Source organism: Equus przewalskii, chromosome 24 (assembly GCF_037783145.1).
Source record: "Equus przewalskii isolate Varuska chromosome 24, EquPr2, whole genome shotgun sequence".
NCBI classification, from domain to species: domain Eukaryota; kingdom Metazoa; phylum Chordata; class Mammalia; order Perissodactyla; family Equidae; genus Equus; species Equus przewalskii.
The window spans coordinates 14,903,687-14,926,621 of record NC_091854.1 but is presented as its reverse complement, the minus strand read 5'-3'; the positions used below and the strand labels follow the sequence as shown (position 1 = coordinate 14,926,621).

Sequence of the window (22,935 nt, the reverse complement as noted above, 5' to 3'; positions counted from 1 at the left end):
GGAACTTTCCAGGATGCTGGAAATGTCCTTTATCTTGACCTGAGTGATGCTAAGGCAAGTGTATGCAAACTTAAAAATCCATCAAGCCGTACCCTTAAGATTTGTGCGGTTTACACTACATATGTCATATATGTTCGTGTGTGTTACCTCAATTTTTAAAAGGTACTGCTATATGAGCATCAGAGATAGGAGAATGAGGAGACTCCAGGGTCACAGAAGTCAAAGGGAGAACGGTCTCCAAAAAGGTGCAGTATAGGCAACCTATGAGCACTACGGAAGGAAAGCTTCAAAAGGAAGGAGATGGAGAAGTAGTCATCTTACTTAGAAAAGTGGAGGTCACGATTATTTTTGAGACAGCAACAGGAAAAGGCAGATTACTAAGGATTTACTAGATAGAAGCAGGAAGAGATCACCTTCAAGAAGTAATGAGGAAAGAAGGTCTAAAGGAAAACTGGTGGGGTTTTGGCCGGGGGAGATGGGATATGACAGAAAAAAACTTGAATATGTTTTTAGAGCCAGTGGATGGAAAATAATTAAAAGTAAAAGAGAAATGAAACACCTAACGGACCAGGCACAAGGGTCTAACCACATCACACAGGCCAAATCCAGCCCACTGCCTGGCTGTTTTGTAAAGAAAGATTAAGCGAACACAGACACTCCTCCTTTGTTTATGGATTGTCTCAGGCTCCTTTTGCCCTAAAAAGGCAAGGTTGAGGAGTTGCAATAGAAATCATTTGACCTCAGACTGAAAAGTTTACCGACTTCTGAACGAGGGTCCTCTAAGAACTAGAAGGAGATAGAATTAACAGAAGTAGAGACGTTAGCCCTAGGAAAAAGGTAAAAAGTGTGTGATTATGCCAACATATAATGAAAGTGCAAGGGAGGAACATAAAAATTAGTCCTATTCTATGCCAGGGAAGGAGCAGTGCACTGAGTGCTCCTAAATAAAGTAGAAATGGTTTCAGGCTCCCAGAAAGTAAGTCAACTATAATAATATTAACAACTACCTCTGACATTTCTACTACGAAAGCAATGACAAACATTAATATCATACTGCTTACTGAACATTTCCATCTGGATACTCTCAATACCACTGCAAACTCAAAATATCCAAAACTAAACTCATAATCTTGGCATCTTCCCCTCCTTCAACCCTTAGCAATTCCATCCGCAAGTCCTGCTCTGTATATCCTCTGAATACCCACCCTTCCTCTCCACGTCTAGTCCCAGCCACCATCAAGCTTTCACTTAGACACTGCACTAGGTTCCTAACAGATCTACTGAAAGCCACTCTTAGTCCTCTCCAACCCATTTTCTACAATACAGATTCCAAAAAGCAAATGTGATCATACATTTTGTCATGTTAGTCTCCCATTTCTCTTCCCCCCACCACCCTAGCTGGCTTAAATCCTTTTGGTAGCTTTTCAATGCTCACCTGATGAAATCCAAAAGTCCACTCATGGTCAAAAAAGACCTTTCCAAAAAACACCTGTGGTACTAGTCAATTTAGGTAAGCTAACGATATTTCCTAGAAATGCCTTCCTGCATGATTTCAGGTTAGAGTTAGCCACAAGAGAATTCTGAATGTAACTTTGAAGGCAGAAGTAACGCAACAGGCATTATGCTCTCAAGGTCAGTATAGGGTACCAGCACTGTTGTAGGCTGCACGTGTTTGACACTGATCTGCTTGCTCCCCTTGTTGGCAAAGGGCAGCATCTGAGCCTGCTGCTCCTCCAGCTCCCGCCAGACCATCTTCAGCCTCTCCGAATCCTAGCACATGTGCAGCTCCAGGGCAAAGAATACCAGTTCTTCCTGGGGGTCACCCACATTGCCAGACTGGAGGGGGCAAGAGTCAGATATAGGCTCCGCTTCGTTCTTGTGGGTTCCAGCTTGTCCTAGTGGGTTCTAGTTCATGTCCAGTTGTTCTTTCTGATTGCCAGCCCTGCTGACCTACCACCAGATGCAGAGACACAAGCCCTCTGTAGACTTCTTCTAATCCCTATCATAAATACCATATTCCATATCACTCTTCGTGGTTCTGCTTCCTTGATGGAACCCTGAACAGACACAAGTGCCTATGAGCCTGCCTGTCTTTCCAGCCTGATTCTGAGTCACCTTCCCTGTCACTTTCTGTCTCGTAACCATCCACTGCATTTTCCCACTACATATACTTTATAGAAGCTATTCTTCCTGACCGGAATCCACCCCCATCCATCTCTGGCCTTCACCTAGTTAGAGCCCACCTTCCCTGACATTATTCTCACAGCACTGGGTAGCTTTCCTTCACAGCACTTATCATGGTAATTATAAATTTATTTTTAATTAATTCTCTCTCTCTCACTGGGCTATAAACTTGCAAAGAACAGGGTCTATGTTTGGTTCTGTTCATAGGTATACCCCAAGCACCTAGAAAAGCACCTGGGACATGGCAGGCACTCAATAGATATTTGCTGCATGAGTGAGCGAATGAACATTTGCTGTCTGCCGAGCACTATGTCAAATGCTTTATGTAGATTATTTCATAAAATACTTACAAAATCCCTATGAGCCAGGTATCATTATCATCCCCATTTTACAGATGAATAAATGACGTTGCCATAAACTGTAAGACTGGAGTCCCACCACTTACGTGCAGGAACAGTTTCACTCGACATTCACATGCTCAATCCCTTTGCCCTTCACAACACAATAAGGCCAAATGAATTGCTTTTTCAATTGACAAATGAAGCTGAGATTTCAGAAGTTAGTCGACTTGCCTAAGGCCATGCTAGGTACCAGCTAAGGCTAGAACCCAAGTCCAACACCAACTTCACTGCTTTTTTTAAAAACTTGACCGCTCTGCCTCCCTTCAGCCAAGGCCCCAAATTCATCCCTCTACTGCTATCCACATTCAGATTCACCAAATCTCTCCCACCATGACTGACCTCCACGGTGAACTCTACGAGCACTATCTTCTTTCCAGAAATCAGAGAGGTTGATGGGAAGACACAGCCCAGCACCTTAAGCACACAACTGTACGCTAATGACCGACAACACTGTGGCTTGTTTTTCATTAGCATCATTTTAACACATCTCATGCCCTTTAATAATAGGGGATGTAAAATGGAAAAGAAATGTATATCATGCTATATTTATATGGGAAAGTTTTTCAAAAGGATGTAGTTAATTTTTCATAAGGAAATGGAAGGAAGAAGGACGAAACAGAGTAAGGGAAGAAAGTGAAAGGAAGAAGATGGGAGAGAGGGGCTGAGAGTCAGATTGTCCTTCCTAGCAAAATCAAGGCAGTTTTTTCAGTCATACAGGAAAGTCTGATTTCATTAGCCTCTACAAAACATGCTTAGTCATTACTCCTAAGTAAATCACCAGCCTCTGACAATGCTGTCTTAAAACCTATCTGTGTGACACCTTCTAGACTTCAATTTTTAATCACAAGACACTCATACAGTTCCACAATGTCAAAGAAGATAATGTGAGAATGACGACAGCAGAATGAGACCACATGGCAGATAATCACAGTGACCACGCATGTCAGCCTCCATAAGATTCAACTCAATGGTTTAGATACTTCTCACAAATTCTAGAATCCAATCCACGTGGATTATTCCTAGGGGGGTTTTATCATACTGGAATGCTCTGGAAACAAAGAATCCTTCATTCAAACCTACTTTCAGAAAATGTTCCTCCATTCTCTACTAACACTTCCCCTCAAAACTGTTCTATTGCTGTTGAGTGAATTTAATCTTGTGTCCACAAAAGCTAATAAAGTAAAAGATTAAGCACTTCTTTAGGCTTACAAGTCTTCAATTTTCTTAATATCTTTAATAGCAAAGCTTTTAAACTAAATTATCTGTAAAAAATCAAAAAGCAAATTTCCCCTCCTGAAATCAGACACTTCAATTTTAAATACCTAATTTCAACTTTGAATATATGATGCCCCCATTGGTAAATCAAGCATTTCATTTCTAGGTGCACTGACAAGCAGAAATACCAACTTATATTCTCAGTCACAATAAAATTCTTTCATTTCTTTTGTAAAAAAAAAAGCTACCTGATTCTACTATAATATACTTTTGCATTATGCAGTGTTGTAAATAACTGGCAGTAGACAACGACTAACATGTATTAAATGCTTACTAAGTACCAGGTACTAGTCTAAGAGCTTTACATCTATTAATTCATTTAAAAGTATAGATGTCCTACAAATGTTTTAATAATTGAATAGGTTGAAAGAAAATGCACAAAGGAAAAAGTAGGATATGCAAGCATTTCATCTAAGCAAAGTTGATGCAGCAATTGACAAATCCATTTCCTGGACATGGGGAAAATGTCCACTTTATTATTTGAATGTGTACTCGGTGTAAGAAACACATACATCCAGGAAAAAAAGAATGCTTTCTCAGTCACCATTACAGAAGTTCTTATTGAAAACTAGGAAGCAAACTAAAGATTATAACAAGAATGAGTAGATTTTTATTTAAATACAAAGAAAACTAATAAATTATACATTTACAATAAATAATTCATTTAGATGTTCTTTTTAAAGCAGTTATTATAGAAAAATCATTTTGAAAAATGATAATACGTAAACAAGCTAAGACCAAAATCAAAATAAACAATAGCAAAACACACACCAGCAGACTACTAAATATATCCACTTAATACAATAGAATAAACACATAAAAACTGTTCCTGTCATCATGACATTAAGCCTAAAAGATTTTAGTGTCAAGTGAATGATAATATCATAATATGGTAGAAGCATTTGTAGGTTAATGATCACTTTTTCCTACTTTTGTACTTTTTGTACTGATGCTCACATTTTTGTATTTTTTTGTATTGAAAATATATACCACACAATCTACTATGTAGTATCAATATATTTCTGCTAAAATTAGGATTGTTATATGTTTGAGGTATTTATGTGTGTCAAATTGATCTCTTATACCTGCTATGTAAGTGACTGAGTAAGGTTGAAACTTTAATCTAAAATATTTTGTCAAGTATTCAATCTATATTCTGGAGGCTGCTCAGTGAAAGCCAATTCCATAATTCAATGAAATAATTATTTGGGTAACTGAGCTCTCGATGATAAAAGTAGCCATTTTCCTCCCTAGTAAGCAGTGTTCTCCCTTTTTATCTCAGCCATATGCTATTCTATTATTTGACAGAATAACGAAAACATAGTGTTTTCTACATGATACAAAAAGTGTTTAGCACAGTGCCTAAAATATAGTAAGCACCACAAAAGAGTTAGCTGTACATGATTGTAGATATTATTAATCAAGGGAACCAGACAAGTATCAAATGCCTACCACGTTCTACACATTTCATTATAGGCTTTACGATCAGGAGTTGCAACATAGACTGCACCAGATGAGCTTTAAAAACTACTGATGCCTCTTAAGAATAAACCTAACTAAGGATGTGAAAGACTTGTACACTGAAAACTACAAAACACTGATGAAAGAAATTAAAGAAGACACAAATAAATGAAAAGATATCTAATGTTCATGGATTAGAAGATAATATTGTTAAAATGCCCATACTACCCAAAATGATTTATATATTCAATGCAACGCCTATCAAAATCCCAATGGCATTTTTTACAGAAATAGAAAAAACAATCCTAAAATTCATATGGAATTACAAAGGACCCCAAAAAGCCAAAACAATTTTCGAAAGAAGAACAAAACTGAAGGTATTACACTTACTGATTTCAAAATATATTACAAAGTTATAGTAATTAAAACAGTATGATACTGATATAAAGACAGACATGTAGACCAATGGAACAATAGAGAGCCCAGAAAATAAATCCATGTAAACATGGTCAACCGATCTTTGACAAGGATCTCAAGAATAAACAATGAGGAAAGGATAATCTCTTCAACAAATGGTGATGGGGAAATGGATACCCACATGCAAAGGAATGAAATTGGACAGTTACCTTACACCATACACAAAAAAATCAAACTCAAAATGGATTAAAGACTTAAATGTAAGACCTGAAACTGTAAAACTCCTAGAAGAAAACCAAGGGGAAATGCTTCATGATAATGGTCTTGGCAATGATTTCTTGGATATGACACCAAAAGCATAGGCAACAAAAGCAAAGACAGACAAATGGAACTACATCAAGCTAAAAAACTTCTGCAAAGCAAATGAAATAATCAGAAGAATGAAAAGACCACCTACAGAATAGGAGAAAATATTTGCAAGCCATATATCTGATAAGGGGTTAACATCCAAAATATAGAAGGAACTCTATCAACTCAATAGCAAAAAAAAAGTAAACCAATTTTTAAAAATGGGCAAAGGACTTGAATAGACATTTCTCCAAAGAAGACATGCAAACGGCCAACAGGTACATGAAAAGAAGGTCAACCTTACTAATTATCAGAGAAAGGCAAATCAAAACCACAATGAAATATCACCTCACACCCGTTAGAATGGCTATTATCAAAAAAACAAAAGGTAAATGTTGGTGAGAATGAGGATAAATCGAAACCCTTGCACACTGTTGGTGGGATCATAAAATGGTGCAGCCACTGTGAAAAACTGTAAGGAGGTTCCTCAAAAAATTAAAAATAGAACTACCATATGATCCAGCAATCCAAATTCTGGGTATTTATAGACAATAACTGAAATCAGGTTACAAAGATATATTTGGACTCCCGTGTTCATTGCAGCATTAATTACAATAGCCAAGATGTGGAAACACCTAAATGTCCATCAGTGGATGAATGAATAAAGAAAACCTGGTGTATACATACAATGGAATATTATTCAGCTATAAAAAAGAAGGAAAACCTGCTATATGTGACCATATGGATGGACCTTGAGAACATAATGTTAAGTGAAATAAGCATCATAAAAGGACAAATATCTCATGATACCACTTTTATGAGGTATTTAAAATAGTCAAACAAGTAGAAACACAGACGAGAATGGTGGTTGCCAAGGTCCAGAGGGAGGTGGATATGGAGTTGCTATTCAAGAAATATAAAGTTTCAAAAAAGAAAAACAAAACACTGATGCCTGGGTCCCAGCCCCAACCATTCCAATTTAATTGGTCTGCGATGCAGCCTGCATAGAAATGTGTTAAAGCTCCCCGTTTGATTCAAATGTACAGCCAAATTAGAGAACTACTGTTTAAACGGGTTATTTCATTTAGTCCTCATAGGTTGTTTTATTCATTACATTTTACAGATGAGAAAACTGAGGCTCAGAGAGATTCAGCACTTGTCAAAGACGTGGACAGTTCCGTTCAACTCTCAGAACCTTGGCACCATAGACTATGTTGCCTTCTGAACTGCAAATATGCTAAAGTCATCACTCTGTTTCTTAAAATCGTGAAACCCTGATGAGAAAGAGCCAAAATAGTTCCTTTGCAAATCTGCATTTGGGGTTTGAAAGGGCCTCCCTATGAATTCTAGCTCTAGTACAGGTTTTTGTTTATTTGTTTTTGTTTTGTCTTTAAATACAGACCATGACCCATAGAGGGTCATGAAATCAATTTAGTGAGACTTTATAAGCATTTTCTAATGTTATTTTAAATGAAATAATAGAATAGAACAGATGAAAATATAACTGCTGAATGCATTGCATGTAGTAGGAAAACTATTAACTATAGGTACTGAGTCTCAAAACTTTTGTTTCTGCGTGTGGTGTGGTATGTGTGTGTGTGTGTGTACTACGGCAAGGAGTAAATCGTATTTCTTACCACGAGTTACCACCAAACATGTCTGAAAGATATTCTAACTAGAGATAAAAGCATGAGATAAAAAGACAAGCCTGAGAATGCTGTTCATTTTCTAATTTGCATACACCTCCTCGTGTTTTCTCTAATCCTGGGATGTCTTCCTTCTCTACCCAGCATTCAAGCAGCCTAGCTGTCCCCTCCCTTCCTTCTATCTCCTAGGCAGAATTTACCATCCTTTAGCACATCACCACTGTTACAACATCTACCACCTACCACATTGTATCATATTTTTAAAGTATTTACTTTAAAGGTCTTTATTGGAAAAGGCAGTGTCTCTCATCCTGAGCGATACAAACAAAACACAGAGCCTGATACATAGTGAGCTTAATTTTTTTGAATTAGGTACAGCAGCTCTCCATTATTTTACTCACAAAATTTTGGTGATATAAAACATAAATTAAGAATGAATGGCATCTTCCATGTTTCTGAATAACCACAAATTACCACTAGTTATTTTACTATCTGGCTTCTCCACCTAGTCCAGATGACACTCTTCTCTACCAAAGATTCTATCAAATAAGAAAGAAGACAAACTTTGAAAGCAGCTCTAATGGATTAGCCTACATTGTTTATACCAGCCTATTCTCTTACCTATTTTAATATTAAATTGACTTTTCCAATTCTGGTTTCCATACTTGCTTTTAATTAAACAGATTTATTGAACACTTACCAAATGAAATACACTGAGTAAATTGTGGTCTGTTTCCATTTTTTGAATGATAATGGGAAAAACATTTTTTACTAAAACACCAATCAAAAGAAAACAACCACTTATTCTCTCTTGATCTTAACTTCTTAACTCCATCTTACTCTTTTTAATGTCTGTGTTCCTCTAAATAAAGGCATTTTATCATATCTTTCCCATTTCTTAACTTTATTGAAATATTGGGACTACTTGATTACTTTTAAAAAGTCTTTTAAAAACATATATTATATACACATATGTATATGTATACATACAAATATATGGTTTTAACACCTTATATCCCTGGCCAGTCAGAAGTCCAATATTATCACGGTGATCTGAAGAATTAAGACATTTAACAGATATCATTCACTGTACCTAGTAAGTGCCAGTTAGTATGGAAACAACAAACTTAAATAAAATAGAACTAAAATAGATTTAGCATCAGAAGAAGGTAACAAAATTATAATAGGATAGAAATGAGAATTAAAATTGGAAGAATGCCAAAGAAAATGCCCCATAAAAATCTACTTCAGGAATCCATGTGAAAAGGTCTGCCAGTCTTTCTGCAAAGTTAACCTTCAACGATTCTAGTTACAAACTTATGCGATCTTAAAACATGAAAAAGTAAATCGCACATCACTTTTTTGTTTCAAATTTTTGGCCCAAATTAAATGACTTTATGATCTACTTTATGCAGCTTCACTTAACACTACGGGCCCAACGACGAGAGTCAACAGCTAGCCATGTCTGGAGCTGACTGGCAGACAGCATCGCTGATTCATCTCAGGGAGAAACAGGCTGCAGCATCCACAGTTCTGATGATGCCCAAAGACGGGAAAGAAATGGTCATAAGCCAAGTATTTCTTCTTGGAGTGCAGACAGAAGGACTGGAAGGAGAAAAAACTCAGAGCTGGCTACATTTGAATTTCAATTTAAATGCGGTTCTCTGGGGCCAGAAAAAAGGGGAGGGGGAGGGTACAAGTAACAATTTGCAAACCATACTGTGGTCCCAAGATTGGACAATTAAGGCGTGCTTTTAGAGTTAGCAATATTGTCCTTATTCATTGAATTTCATTAACAAGAGTTGCATGCACCTATACTACAATAAACATTTAGTTTGTACTTTGAATATAATTCCCTCCAGGTAGCCTATAACAAAACAATGAATTTTCTGTTTTCCTCATTTTAGTCCATTAGATTTTACATAACATCTCACCTACCAAATATACAACTAAACATCACAGAGTTAAAATAACAACCCTTCATCTATTACAGAATCTGAGGCAGCTGCTTAAGTAAACCATTAGGATAAAAATGATGTAGACACCAGTCAGAAAGGGAGATTGAGTTACAAATGTGCCCAGGGAACTGTAAGAACCAGAGAGGCTTTTCTTTCTCAGCTTCCCAGTCCATTTAGCGGTTACTCACAGACAAGAACCCATAAATTAGAGGACATGACCTAACAAAGGACCCTAAACCAGAAGCCTAAGCAAAACTCAAATGAGGCAGATAAATTACAGCCATGGAAAAAAAAGAAAGAAAGATTACTCCTCTTGATCACCCTCTAGAATGGCATACTGGAGATTTTACATATTATAAAGAAGAAACGTTCTTCACCCAAAATCAAACATTCATCTAGTTTTCCTGTAAGAAACTATAAATCTCAACCATGAAAGCAAGACTAATAAATAGATGGCATAAATCTAATACTTAAATTTTTCAATATCTTTATAACTGATTTTTGTAACTCATTTTATAACTCTTTTTTTCTTTTCTTTTTTCGGCTGCTTCGTCGTCGTCTTCTTTTTTTTTTTTTTTGGTGAGGAAGATTGGCCCTCACCTAACATCTGTTGCCAATCTTCCTCTTTCTGCTTGAGGAAGATTGTTGCTGAGCTAACATTTGTGCTAATCTTTCCTCTATTTTGTATGGGGGCGCCACCACAGCATGACTTGATGAGCAGTGTGTAGCTCCATGCTCAGGATCTGAACCGGCGAACCCCAGGCTGCCAAAGCAGAGAGTGCAAACTTAACCACTACACCATTGGGCTGGGCCCTACAACTCGTTTTTTAAGGATCAGTTTAAATCAAAATTATACCAAAAGGTGTTCCAATAAAGCAAGAGGTATTTTGCTATTTGGAGAAGGAGAAGTAAATGAGAATTATTATTTATTATGTTATTATAACATAGTATACTGTATATTAATAAGTAATCATTAATAACTAATAATATATTAATAATTGACATGATTATATTGTATTACTATATATTATAAAATATATATTATAAGTAAATGAGTATTTATTTAAACTCAGAAATTCTAACCTGACAGTGATGAAAATGGAAATTTCTGATATGAAAGACAGTGGCTACGTTCTTATCAAATTAGTTGCATATAATTTCAAAGCAGTGACAGAGGCTAGAATATAACCTTGACTCTCATTCATTCATTAGTTCAAGACATATTAAAAGTACATAATCAACTCCGAACCTAAGATCATGACCTTCCCACTAAATTAGTTTGGACTGGAAACTCTGGGCCCTTCTTCACTCGTGAGCCCTGGGAAGAGGGAAGGAGAGCATTCTTGGGCTACAGCACCCGCAGACAGAGCGCATCCGACCTAGGCCTCCACGGGTAGCCCATGAAAGCATTTAATGATGTGAAAAGTGTACACAGATTGTTGGGCTTGCTTAAGGGACATTCTCAAGGGATTACTAACAAAAGACAATTCTACTCTAACAAAGACTCAAAAGATTTTTAAAAATCGAACACCGCTTATGTTGTTCTGACAGCTGCCTTTACACAAACCAAGCTTCTGGAATGCTCGTGCAATTGCTACAAACTAATTTTACTCCTCTGTTTAAAAAAGCCCAGGGCCTGATTCAACTTTTAATAAGCGAGAATTTACCAAACCCCAACAATTTGTTCCCACTTTCCCTCAATAGAGACTTTATTGATGGTTTAAAAAACACTCCAGAAAAAATACTTTGGTCTGAAGAAAAAATTACCCTTCTCTGTAAGAGAGGTGGAAGTGGGAGCTCCGCTTATTTTGTTTTATGTAAGACTGTGCTGGCTGAAATAGGCGTCTGGGGCCATGCTCCGCGTCACAAGTTTGGAACTTCCCTCACCAACTTTTCTGTGTGTTGGAACAAACTCAGAATTGATTTTGGAAGAAGTTTTAAAACCTGTGCAGTCGTTCGTCTAGCCTGCTTTAGTGCAGAGCTGCTGTGGCCTTCTACTGAGGTCCCCCTCCTATCACCCAGACCAGCAGACTCTCAAATCAAGGGATTGTTATTTGACTGAAAACAAATAATAGGGGGTAATTTTCAGGGAGTAAAATCTCAAATGCATAGCCCTTAAAAATCTTAAGGATGTTGAGGACATTTTGCATTACATGATACTGAATCCACTTCAAAAGAAGCCACAGCAGGGGCCAGCCGTGGCACAGCGGTTAAGTGCACACGTTCAGCTTCAGCGGCCCAGGGTTCGCCAGTTTGGATCCTGGGTGTGGACATGGCACCGCTTGTCAAGCCATGTTGTGGCGGGTGTCCCACATATAAAGTAGAGGAAGATGGGCACGGATGTTAGCTCAGGCCCAGTCTTCCTCGGCAAAAAGAGGAGGATTGGCAACAGATGTTAGCTCAGGGCTAATCTTCCTCAAAAAAAAAAAAAGATTTCACTCTGGATTCTATATAAGAACACTTTGGTCCTCGTTTGTTTTTCTCATGGAAGAGTTTTTCAATGAATCATCAAACTTTTTGTGTTTCCCTCTTTGCCTGGAAGTTAGAAAACTTGGAATTAAACGTGTGCCCAGCTCTAATAAACACACAGGATTTCAGAACATGGAGTTTGTGAGCTAACATCTCCCCTAGTTCATTTCATCTTATCTTTTTCCTCGCTGATATCTCAGATATTTTTTCATCTTGTCTTGCTTGTTCATAGCATTTCAAACTACATTATCTTCAAACACTATTTACCAAAATCTTGTAAAAACTCACCAAGTTGTACATTTTACCATATATAAATTATACCTCAATAAAGTAGTAGGGAAAAATACAAAAAGCCATTTGCAATAATCAAAATCAAAGGACAGTAATTCAAATATTTCTTGTACTATCTTTGAGTCAATCCTTTAAAACATTCTAAAGTACTTCATCCTTGCACAAGTCATCACTGAATTAATATTATTTTCTTTATCATAATTTATAACAAAATATAGTTATATGTCTACCTATTGTATTTTTTAAAGTCAGGGTGGGGATAATTTCGAGGGATTTCATTTGGCGAAGAGGACATTGTGGAGTTCTATTGGTCTGTTTACCATATTTATTCTAGGAGAGAGAAGTACAAATCATGAGTCAAAGTGGAGGAAAAAGCATCTTTTGTGAAATGAGAATATTAGAAAAAGAGGAAAACGAGCACGTGGAACAACTTGGTTAAACCAACGCCAAGTGTGAGATGCAGCGCCCGTGCCTCTGGCTTCCCTTTTCTCCTCGCTTTGGTTAATTCTCCCTAAACTGCTGTATAGGTTTAACACAATTCCTATTAAGATATCGTTAAATTACAGCAACAAAATTCCACAATGGACAGATTAAAAAGTGGCTCTTCCAAAAAAGAAAAAGTCAATCAAAATTGAGTTTAATTTGTAAAATAATTATACCAGGCATCATAATTACATAGTCTCAAAAATAATCTTGTGGACTTTAAAGGATAAGGAGAAAAAGAATTAATAAACAATAATTTGAAATAATTCTATCAATATATTTTTAAACTGCTAAAATAGTCAATGTTATACAGGCAACAAAAGCAAAAATAGACAAATGGGACTACATCAAACTTAAATTTTTTTTTTTTACATCAAAGTATACAATCAATAGAGTGAAAAGGCAACCCATGGAATGGGAGAAAATCACAAATCTGATACTTCAACAATTCAACAACAAAAAATCAAATAACTACATTAAAAAATGGACAAAGGACTTGAATAGACATCCCAAAGATGATATACACCCATTAGGATGGCTACTATCAAAAAAAAAGTGTTGGCGAGGGCATGGAGAAAACAGAACCCTTGCACACTGTTAGAGGGATTGTAAAACAGTACAACCACTATGGAAAACAATATAGAGACTCCCCAAAAAATTAAAAACAGAACTACCGTATGATCCAGCTATCCCACTTCTGGGTATATGTCCCAGAATTGAAACCAGGGTCTCAGAGGGATATTTGCAAACTTGTGTTCATAACAGCACTACTCACGACAGTGAAGAGGTGGAAGCAACCCAAATGTACGATGGGTGAACAGATAAAATATGGCATATACATCCAATAGAATATTATTCAGCTTTAAAAGAGAAGGAAATCCTGTCAGATTCTACATATTCTATCCTTTAGGATATTATACTAAGTGAAATAAGTTAGTCACAAATAGACAAATACTGTCTGATTTCATTTATATGAGGTCTCTAAAGCAGTAAAATTCATAGAAACAGAAAGTAGAAGGGTAGTCACACGGGCCTGGGGGAAAGGGAAGCTGTGTAACAAGTATAGCATTTCAGATTTGCAAAGTGAGAAAGTTCTGGAGACGTGCTTCACAACAACATGAATATATTTAAGACTACTGAACTGTACACTTAAAAATGGTTAACTTGGTAAATTTTATGTTATGTGTTTTTTTGTCAAAGTAAAAAAACTGTATAAAAAATGCTATAAAATATTAACTAGAAGAAAAAGATGCATTTGTGGAATGCCTAGAAAATGTCAGAAATCACCCAAATAATTACATAAATCACAATATTTTTAGACTACTTTGAAAGAAAAAGTTATTACTTTTTCTTCCAGAAAATATGACAATTACTTTCATAATACCAAAATATGTACAATTATCTCAAGGAGAGAAGAACTCCCGGACTAGCATTAGCTAATTTTACTTGGCAATCTAAATCTCTATATTCATAGATACTGCTGAATGTGGTTGCTTAATTTTGTTCCCAGTAGAAGCTACATTTATATTTACTTATCATTCTGCATCCTATATTTATTATTCTGGTTCCTTACGAATTTTAAAAGCAAAATTCACAGATACACTCTCAAGTACATTATGGAAGTAAATATGGTACACTATAACTAATGAACATATTTAACTTTTAATTCCTTAGTCAAGGATGAAAATAGTTTTCAACACATAATATAAACCCAAGATAAATTTTTAAAAGAGAAAATGCCTCTTATTCCAAAATGACAACCCCCTAACATATGTAGCAGTAAACTTTTCTTTCTGCCAAAAGATGCTCATTTGGCACTGATTTTTGACAAGTGAAAAAGCTTTTCCACACATATATCATATTATACACATATACAGTCCACTTGATTTTAAGAAGCACCAATCCCTCCCTTTCAAACTCTCCTTAATATTTAAGATGTCTACTGTCCTTTAATATTGGCGGCTAGTTCCAGAAACAACTTGTTTTGATTTTCCAAAAATAATGGGTTGAAATGTATGTGTACTGACCAAGGGGGAAGCTGACGTGGACTAAAAGCAGATGGCAGAGAGTAGGAAAAAGTAGTCAATGAGTTTGACACGTTAATTTTTTCCTCAAATGCCCTAAAAGAAGTAAAACCATAAAAACTATCCAATAAATGAATAAAGGTGTCCTCTTGTTTACATATAACATTAAATACCAGGTAGCATCTAGCGTCAAAATTAGTATCTAAAAGGGGCAGCTGTAGACCAATTTCTAATCCTGCTATGATTCCGCATGCAAATTTTGCCTGGTTTTTTTCTCTCTCTCTTTAGCTTTATTTTTCACATTGTTAAAAATGGAATAAATAAGATCTGCCAGCCTTTAGGATTCTAGATTGAGAGATGCTAAGTAACTAACTAAATATTATCGTCTTGGATGTGATCAAATCTAAAGCTAAATGAAAATGCTCCCATCTGGTTTCATGTCAATTAAGCTAATCACAGAAAGTGTTCAATTTCTATCTTTCCTCTCCACAGAGTAGCTACACATGTTTGTTGGGTGAACTGCAGACTGACTGGTTCTAAATATAAACTGAGATGTGTGCTAAAATTGTTGTCCTGATTTTGTAGCAATCACTAGGAATGTCACACGTGGTTAGAGCTTTTATTTATTAAGTAGCTTGAAAAGATAGATTGTAAATAATGACGATGACAAAATTACACATGAAAAGTTTCCCATCAAATGCAATGATTCAAATTAAATCCACAGCTGCTAACTCTTCCTACCAATATGCCACATGTCTGACCATTCACATCACCAAGTCAGTCATAATGGTCCTAATATTGGGACCATATCAATTAAAGCAGATTTTACACAAATAAATTTTAAGTAGGCTTGCTCCTCCTACAAAAGAAAGATCGTACTACCTTAAATAAGAGGTATACCTAAGCAGCCCTAAAATTCTAATCCAACAAAGAGCCTTGAAATAATGTTGAAGCTGCTGCCTGTATCACTGCCGATCCATCTTCCGAGTCTGCCAATGCTCCATTTACTTAAAAAGATCAACTTCCATGCAAATGCACTAATGGAGGAGGAAGGAGAATTTTTATAAAAACAAGCTACTGTCATCTTGTTGAAGTAACGTGGCACCAGTTCAGACTTTGCAAAGTAGTGGGTAAAAGGGGGAGAGATGTTCAAAATAACCCTTTGTCAAACATAATGTTCCATTTCACACAGCTAAGCAGAGGAACAAAAATAACACAGAAGTTCGGAAGCTCGGATGCCACAAACCATTAGAAAAATCAAACAAAGGGGATGGTTCAGCACACCCAGTGGACCAAGAATATCAATTTCAAAAGACAGGAATTCTTAGAGACCTTTGGGTCAGCCCCAGAGGAGACCCAGTGATCACTTGACCACCTAACTTTAAACCACCAAAAGAACCATAGCCCAACCAGACGCTTGCAAGTAGAAAGCGAAAGAAAAAAGACGAAAATTTATTTATCACTCACTTCCCCAGAGCCTAAGCAATTCCAACACCTTGGCTTTGTCAACTACTATGTGTACAATGGGCAGGAGTGTGTTAGCAGACAAATGTCAAATGGGAACTAACGGAAATAAGGATAGCGGAGAATAAATCGGCAAGCCTTTTTAAATTTCAGTTTTTAACTTTAACGTAACCCTAGGGAAACCGTTGGCTAAGCTCAGCACAACTCTGACAGATGATGCCTGAGAGGAATGGAAATAGATTCACCACCCTCTAAGAACTTAAGCAAACTGTTTTAAATAATAGGTCTCAAAGAAGCAGAGGATAAATTCTCCCCAAAAGGCTCTGAACATCCAGCTTCCACCAGCAGTCCCGTCAGGTCCTGGACACGGGCGCCTCTTTTTGGTTTGAATGTGATGCTCCGGTTTTCACTGTTTCCTTCCAGCTCTGCCAAGGCTGACAGCATACTGCAAGAACTGCCTCTCTGCTCCCTACTCATGCCCTCAGGCACGTTCATAGCCCCTGACTCCCCTTCCACTGGTCCTCAGAGACGCTTAATGGCCTCCCTGCTCTAATGGCTCCCCTGGAGGAAATTCAAGTGAGAGCCTGGGAGGGCAAATCAGGGACCCAGCCACCTGTCCAAGGAGCTAGTGCCATGTGTCTCTACAACTGGTGGGGGAAACTGAGGTACAGTTTCTCTCCTCCATGAGGGGAATTTCCTCCGGGGAACGTATACTGGGAATGAGGGTAGGGGAGCATCTGACTGCCAGGAGGTGATGTTGGGAACGTTATGTGTCTCCCAGTGGCCACTGTTCTCAAAAGTCATCTCTGGTGATGTGCACAGGGGAGGATGCAGGGGTCATCAATGTCCACCGCACACTCCTGTACCTTATAACCAGGGCTTCTGCTGAGAACTGGAAGGAGGTCTGGAATTCCTGCCCTCACCTATGCAGATTCTCCAAATTAGAGGGCAAGAGTGCACTGCCAGAATACTGACGCTGGGGACCTGGGAATCAGTTAAAGGCAGATGGAAGAAGCTGAAGTGTAAAGAGAGAGATATGGTATGGGGGTTGGGGGGGTGGTTGCCTGGGGCAGGGGGAGTTGCGATCCACAAATACAACACCAGGGCCAGAAAGCAGTCTATCACACACATTCCTTCTCCGACTATAAACTTGCTCACTCCTATCAAACCTGTTCTCCAACTTTATTTACATCTTCTCTCCTCAGTGGCCTCAAGTTGCCTGCCTTTCTCCCAGTCCTCATGATTTAACTAGTCTTTCTAATCAAAAGAAGAGGCTGCCTGAGAGACTGTAATTTAAGGAGCCATGGATAGGACTGAGTGTTATTAATTATTAATATCCAAATACCCTGTACTTAATATGTAAATGTTCCAAAGAGAACATTCAGAGTCCAGTAGAGTTTCAAACCTTGCATAAAATAGTCAAACTAAGCACCACAAGAAGAAAAAAATGTGTGCCTATGTGTGGTGATGATGTTAACTAGACTTATTGCAGTGATCACTTTACTTTATATACAAATATCGAATAATTATGTTGTACACCTGAAACTGATACAATTTATATGTCAATTATAACTCAATTTAAAAAAAGTCAAACTAAGAACTCATACCTTTTAACCTAGAAATTTTATTTCTGGACTCTATCCTAAGGAACTAATTTCTAAAATATAGAGAAGAGCTTATGAATAAAGATGTTCATCACAGTGTTATTTATTATCATCAATAATATAGCAACAATGAGGAATGATTAGGAAATTATGGCACATCTACCTAACGGAAAAATTACGTAGGCATTTTAAATGTTCACTAAGTGTAATTAAGTGAAAATTAATGTTATAAAATTTAAAGTAAAAATATATAAAATGTCAAATACATAGCATGACTGAAACTATGCACAGAAAAAAGAGAGGAAGGAAACACATCAAAATATATTAACAATGGTTGTCTTTAGTTAGTAAGATTATGGTTTTTTTTCCTTTTTATATTCTCACAGTTTCCAAATTATTCATAATTCTAATGGAGGCAGAAAGCTTTAAAAAGGTAAACTACCTTGGAAACGGAAAAATTTTACTTGCATAGAAAACTTTTTGTGGGTTTAGTTGACAACCAATCCTTTTAATATCAGTATCCAGGAAATATACTATTTTCTGGAAGGGCACTTGGAGCAAGGAATATGGACAATGTGAGCAAAACGAGCCAAAGAGAAACCTGGCCGGCTTGAAACCTGCACTAGCTCCCTATGATTACCAGGTAAGAAACAGCTTTCACTGCCTGATCATCAAAGTTCTTCATAATTTGTCACCATGTATCCAAACACCATACGAGCACTTCTCAGCTGAACCTCTCTGTCTGGCTTTCTCTTTGCCTGGTGAAATGTTTCCATTGCTCAGACAGTGACTTAATTCACTTCCATCCATGAAGACTTTCCTGATCCTCTGATGTCCCAGCCTCTACTATTTATCCTTCTTCTTAAGGTGCTGATATAGCACTTAAATCTATACCTTTTTCTGGTATTAAGCCAATTCTAGTTACTTTGTTAATTACTCATGTGTAAGTAAATATCTCCCCAGCTTGACTTTAAGTTCCTTGAAATCAAGAATTTAGATGATCTGGGGACAGCAGTCATTTGACAAATACATACGTACACAGAGAGAGAGAAAGAGAAAATGTAGTTCTAAAGCCAGGTTGGTATTACATTCATACTCTCAGTGATGATATCTAAATAAAATGTGCTGCCTCTGTTTTAAAATGTTCCTGCTGACCTTACATCACTAGGACGTGCTCTTTTTTTTTTTTTTTAACAGCACTGTTATTGTATTTTTGCTTATAAATTCATACCAATTCTGCTGTCTCCCTTGGGATTAAACAGATTGAACTGCAAGATGCCTCACCAAGGTGTGGGATACAGTGTACAGCCATAGAAAGAACAAAAAGAACAACAATAAAAAAAAAGAACAAAAATAAATGACCTCCTAGGAATCAAACTTAAGACTCATCACAAGACCCTACTTCTCTTATAGTCTTGTCTGAACATCAGATGTAAATTTGGGTCTCCATTTTACGGCCTTATTTAGACAATGGACTTTAGTCTATCACTATCTCCATTAACTTCAGAAAGAATTCTCCAATGCAAATGGTTCAATACTTTGGAAATGATGGACTAAGATGACTATGTATGTTCCTGTCTGTCATCAAGTACTATTCCAGTACTCAGAGATAATGAGCATTTGTACTATAGCAACCTGCCTCCTGAGACATCAACCAGAGCTGCCTATCTTAAGATAAAATACATAAATCATAAATGAAAGCAAAGCAAATGACCAAGCAAGAGACAAAGAAAAACCTATCATCCATTTCTGTTGCAGGAGTGCACAAGGTCAATATAACTGTTGGTTCTGAAGGGCAGAGCAAAAACAAATCAATTCCGTTTCCCACTATACACAGCTACATTTTGCTACAACACACACATTTTTTCTAAGAGTCAATGCTTGTCCAGATTCCACCACTTACTAGTTCTCTGTATTTCAGTTCCTTAGTCTGTAAAATGAAGTTATCACCTGCTATGCCAAATCACAGAGTTGTAATGAACCAAATAACATTATCAATCTGGGCTTATCTGTCATCCTATCCTGGGATGACACAGCCCACAAAAACAGTTCAGTCACACACCCTACGAACTAGGTAACTGTACTTACTGAAAATGTTTCCCTAAAGTACAAAAAAAAGAAAAAGGTTTCCAGATTTTTTTTTTACTTTCCTAACTGACTTCTCCAACACTTGAGTATCCACCATATATCACCACCAAAAATGTGTTGAACATCTTTTGTTATGAGCTAGCTCTCCTATGCAGAATTGTCCAGATATTTTTTGGCATATGCTTTCTAAGAAAATAGGGTTTGTTTTTTTCATGATTCAAAGGATGCTTTTACTTTTATTCTAAAATGACAATAATTCCATACACAGGAAGTTTACAGGTTGTTGCTGCTGTTTGAGATTACTCCTAGAAAAGTTCATTCTATGTTCAATATCTAATAGACCCAGATATATGTGGACACTGGACACACTACTCAACACAGTGGAAGGTCCGTGGGCTTGGTGTCAGAAGACGCATATTCAGATTCCTGTTCTGTGACCTCGAGCACGTAAATTTAACTTCCCTGCTCCTCACTTTCCACATGCTTCTGGGTTTTTGAGATGATTTAAAGAAATAATATATTAAAAAGTAAGCGCCTAGACTCTGAGAGTATTATTTCCCACCTCCCTTAAATCTTTTCCTCCTTTGCCAGAACCAGTCAAACCCATCCTGAATACACAACTTGGATACAGCATCGTTCTCACACATTAGCAGGGGAACGCCAGGCGATGCAAAATTGGGTGGATGATGACCTGAATTAGGCAACCAGTGCAGCAAGAGGTAGAGTGAGCGATATCGACAAGGGCCCTAGTAGACTTCACTCGCATGTGCGAAAAAGATACTAATCTGACACACTTTGAAGATTGCACTGCACACTCACGGAGGTTTGTACCAGGATGTGGGGAAAGCACGGAACTACAAACCAGCCAGCAGGGAGCCTCCTTGTTCGTCCTGCCCGACCCCGCCCGCCCGGGTCGTCCATCTGGAGCCTAGAAACGGAGGTGAGAGCACAGCAACTGACCTCGGCCCCTCACCCTCCCCCATTCTGCCCAAACCTCTCGGGGCACGAATGGTGCTGAATCATTAGCACGAACACCAGCAGCTCCCGGTTCTGCTGTTCCCGCGGGGGACTATGTCGCCAAAGTACTGACCGTCCCGGCTGGGGGCCGAGACGTCGGGGGCGTAGGGACGCGAAAAGGGGTCGAGGAGGATCAGGGCAGCAGGTACTCACCGGGTGAGGAAAGCCCACCCGAGTCCTCGCCTCCCCGCCGCGGGCGGTCCCCCTGCGGCTCCGAGCTCCCCGCTTTCCCCCGGGCGGCGGTCCCCAGGCTCGGCCGCCCGTGCCGAGGTCCGGAGTTCCCCTGCCCACCCACCGCCCGCGGCCGCCACGGCTCGGGGCTCGGGCGCACGACCGGGAGCAGCTGGAGCAGCTGTCGCTGCCGAAGGGGCGGCGGCTACAGACGGGCCAGACCATTCGCGGGCTGCAGCCGGGGGTGCGCGGGGTGCGGCGCGGAGCGGGCGCCCAGGGCGCGGAGGGCGGCCGATGGTTGGGAGGAACCAAGGACGAGAGGAATCCTCTGCCCACCCTGCGCCTGGAGGGCTTGGGGACAGGAGGGATTAACAGAGGAGCGGCAGCTTTTCCTGGCTGTTGACTGAAGACAGTCCTTTGGCTTTTCCGGGCACCCCCTCCTGGTTTGCCTTGGTCCCGCTCGGGGCTCCTTTAGAACGCGGCAAACAGAGGACCTAGCAACGGGAGCGCTGGGCGGGGTCCCCTCTTAAGGAGATGCGAAAGGGCGCCGGCCTGAGCCCCGCCTGCGTGCACGCCTTCTCCCCTGCGAGGCCCGTAGCACCAGTTTCTGGTGCATCCCTTACCACAGACATCACACCACAAGACCGAGGGGGGCATCCTGAGTCACCGAAGGAGCTCCTCACATCCTTTATCGAAGCATCTTTGTGGAGCAATGAGTAAAAGGGTATCCAAGCCCAGCTTGAAAGTTAGAAAATAAAATCAAGAGGGGTCCCATCCTGTAGGTGCTTTGTGGATAAGGGGAAGTGAGGGACAGTTTTGAATCATAGTTATTGCTCTGCAAATGCTGAACTACAGCAGTTGGAAAATGTGGGTTTCGGAAACCGTTTTAACATAGAGAATATGAGAGATTATTAGAGGAATTTAAATATACTCGAGGGTCATTGTTCACCAGTTTCTTATTGTTTTGGGAATGGGGAGGGAATCCTGTCCTCCGCATATGAAAGGAACTTTACAGAACTGGTAAGGGAAGTCCCTACCTCTGACATCCCTTGGACTTTGTGAAAGCACTTTTGTGGTTGCTGCCCCTGTCACAACCAGGCTTGCACAGGTTCATTTCAGACTATGGTGGAGATGGAGACAAGCGTATAGTTTTCCTTATACAAAGATAAAAAAGACAGAAGAGAGTTGGCAACTAACTATAAAATATAATTAAGGGAAGCAGAAAAAAAACAGACCCTCCAGATGCCTCCCAAACAATATGAAATTCCACAGCTAAAAGCCATTTTCTCTGGATTTTTGTCCTCTTTTGAGTAAACTAACATAAATTGAGCACCTACTGTGGAGCAAACACTGTGCTGAGAGTATTTCTTGTTTCATTCCTTCATTTATTCTTCTAAAACCTCCTGTGAAAATTGGTAATGCTGTGGCTATTTCTTAAATAGAGAAACTGGGCTGCAAGAGTTAGTTGTGCTGGGTTAACATCTCAGATGTTATGGGTGGCAGAGCAGGCATTGCAACCTGGGGCTTTGACTAGTGCCTTTCCACTAGAATGCCAGTGGGAAACAGACGCCAACCTGTATCACATCCACAATTGGCACTTGAATGTGAGGTTGTCCTTCTTTTGTGAAGTCTGG

The 22,935-nt window shown here is 38.7% G+C and overlaps 1 protein-coding gene across 7 annotated transcripts in view; it reads right to left on the bottom strand.

Annotated features, from left to right (window-relative positions):
• The window catches only part of TTLL7 (tubulin tyrosine ligase like 7), a 134,094-nt gene extending 112,584 nt beyond the window's left edge, over window positions 1-21,510 (bottom strand). For 3 of the 7 annotated variants that reach the window (XR_011532520.1, XM_008526454.2, XM_008526456.2), the window contains exon 1: window positions 21,284-21,510. The gene's annotated coding sequence lies outside the window, so the exon portion shown is untranslated. The remainder of the gene's footprint in view (window positions 1-21,283) is intronic. The other 4 variants (XM_008526455.2, XM_070592529.1, XM_008526457.2 and 1 more) reach the window with 2 other exon arrangements.
• Between the last annotated feature and the right edge of the window lie 1,425 nt (window positions 21,511-22,935).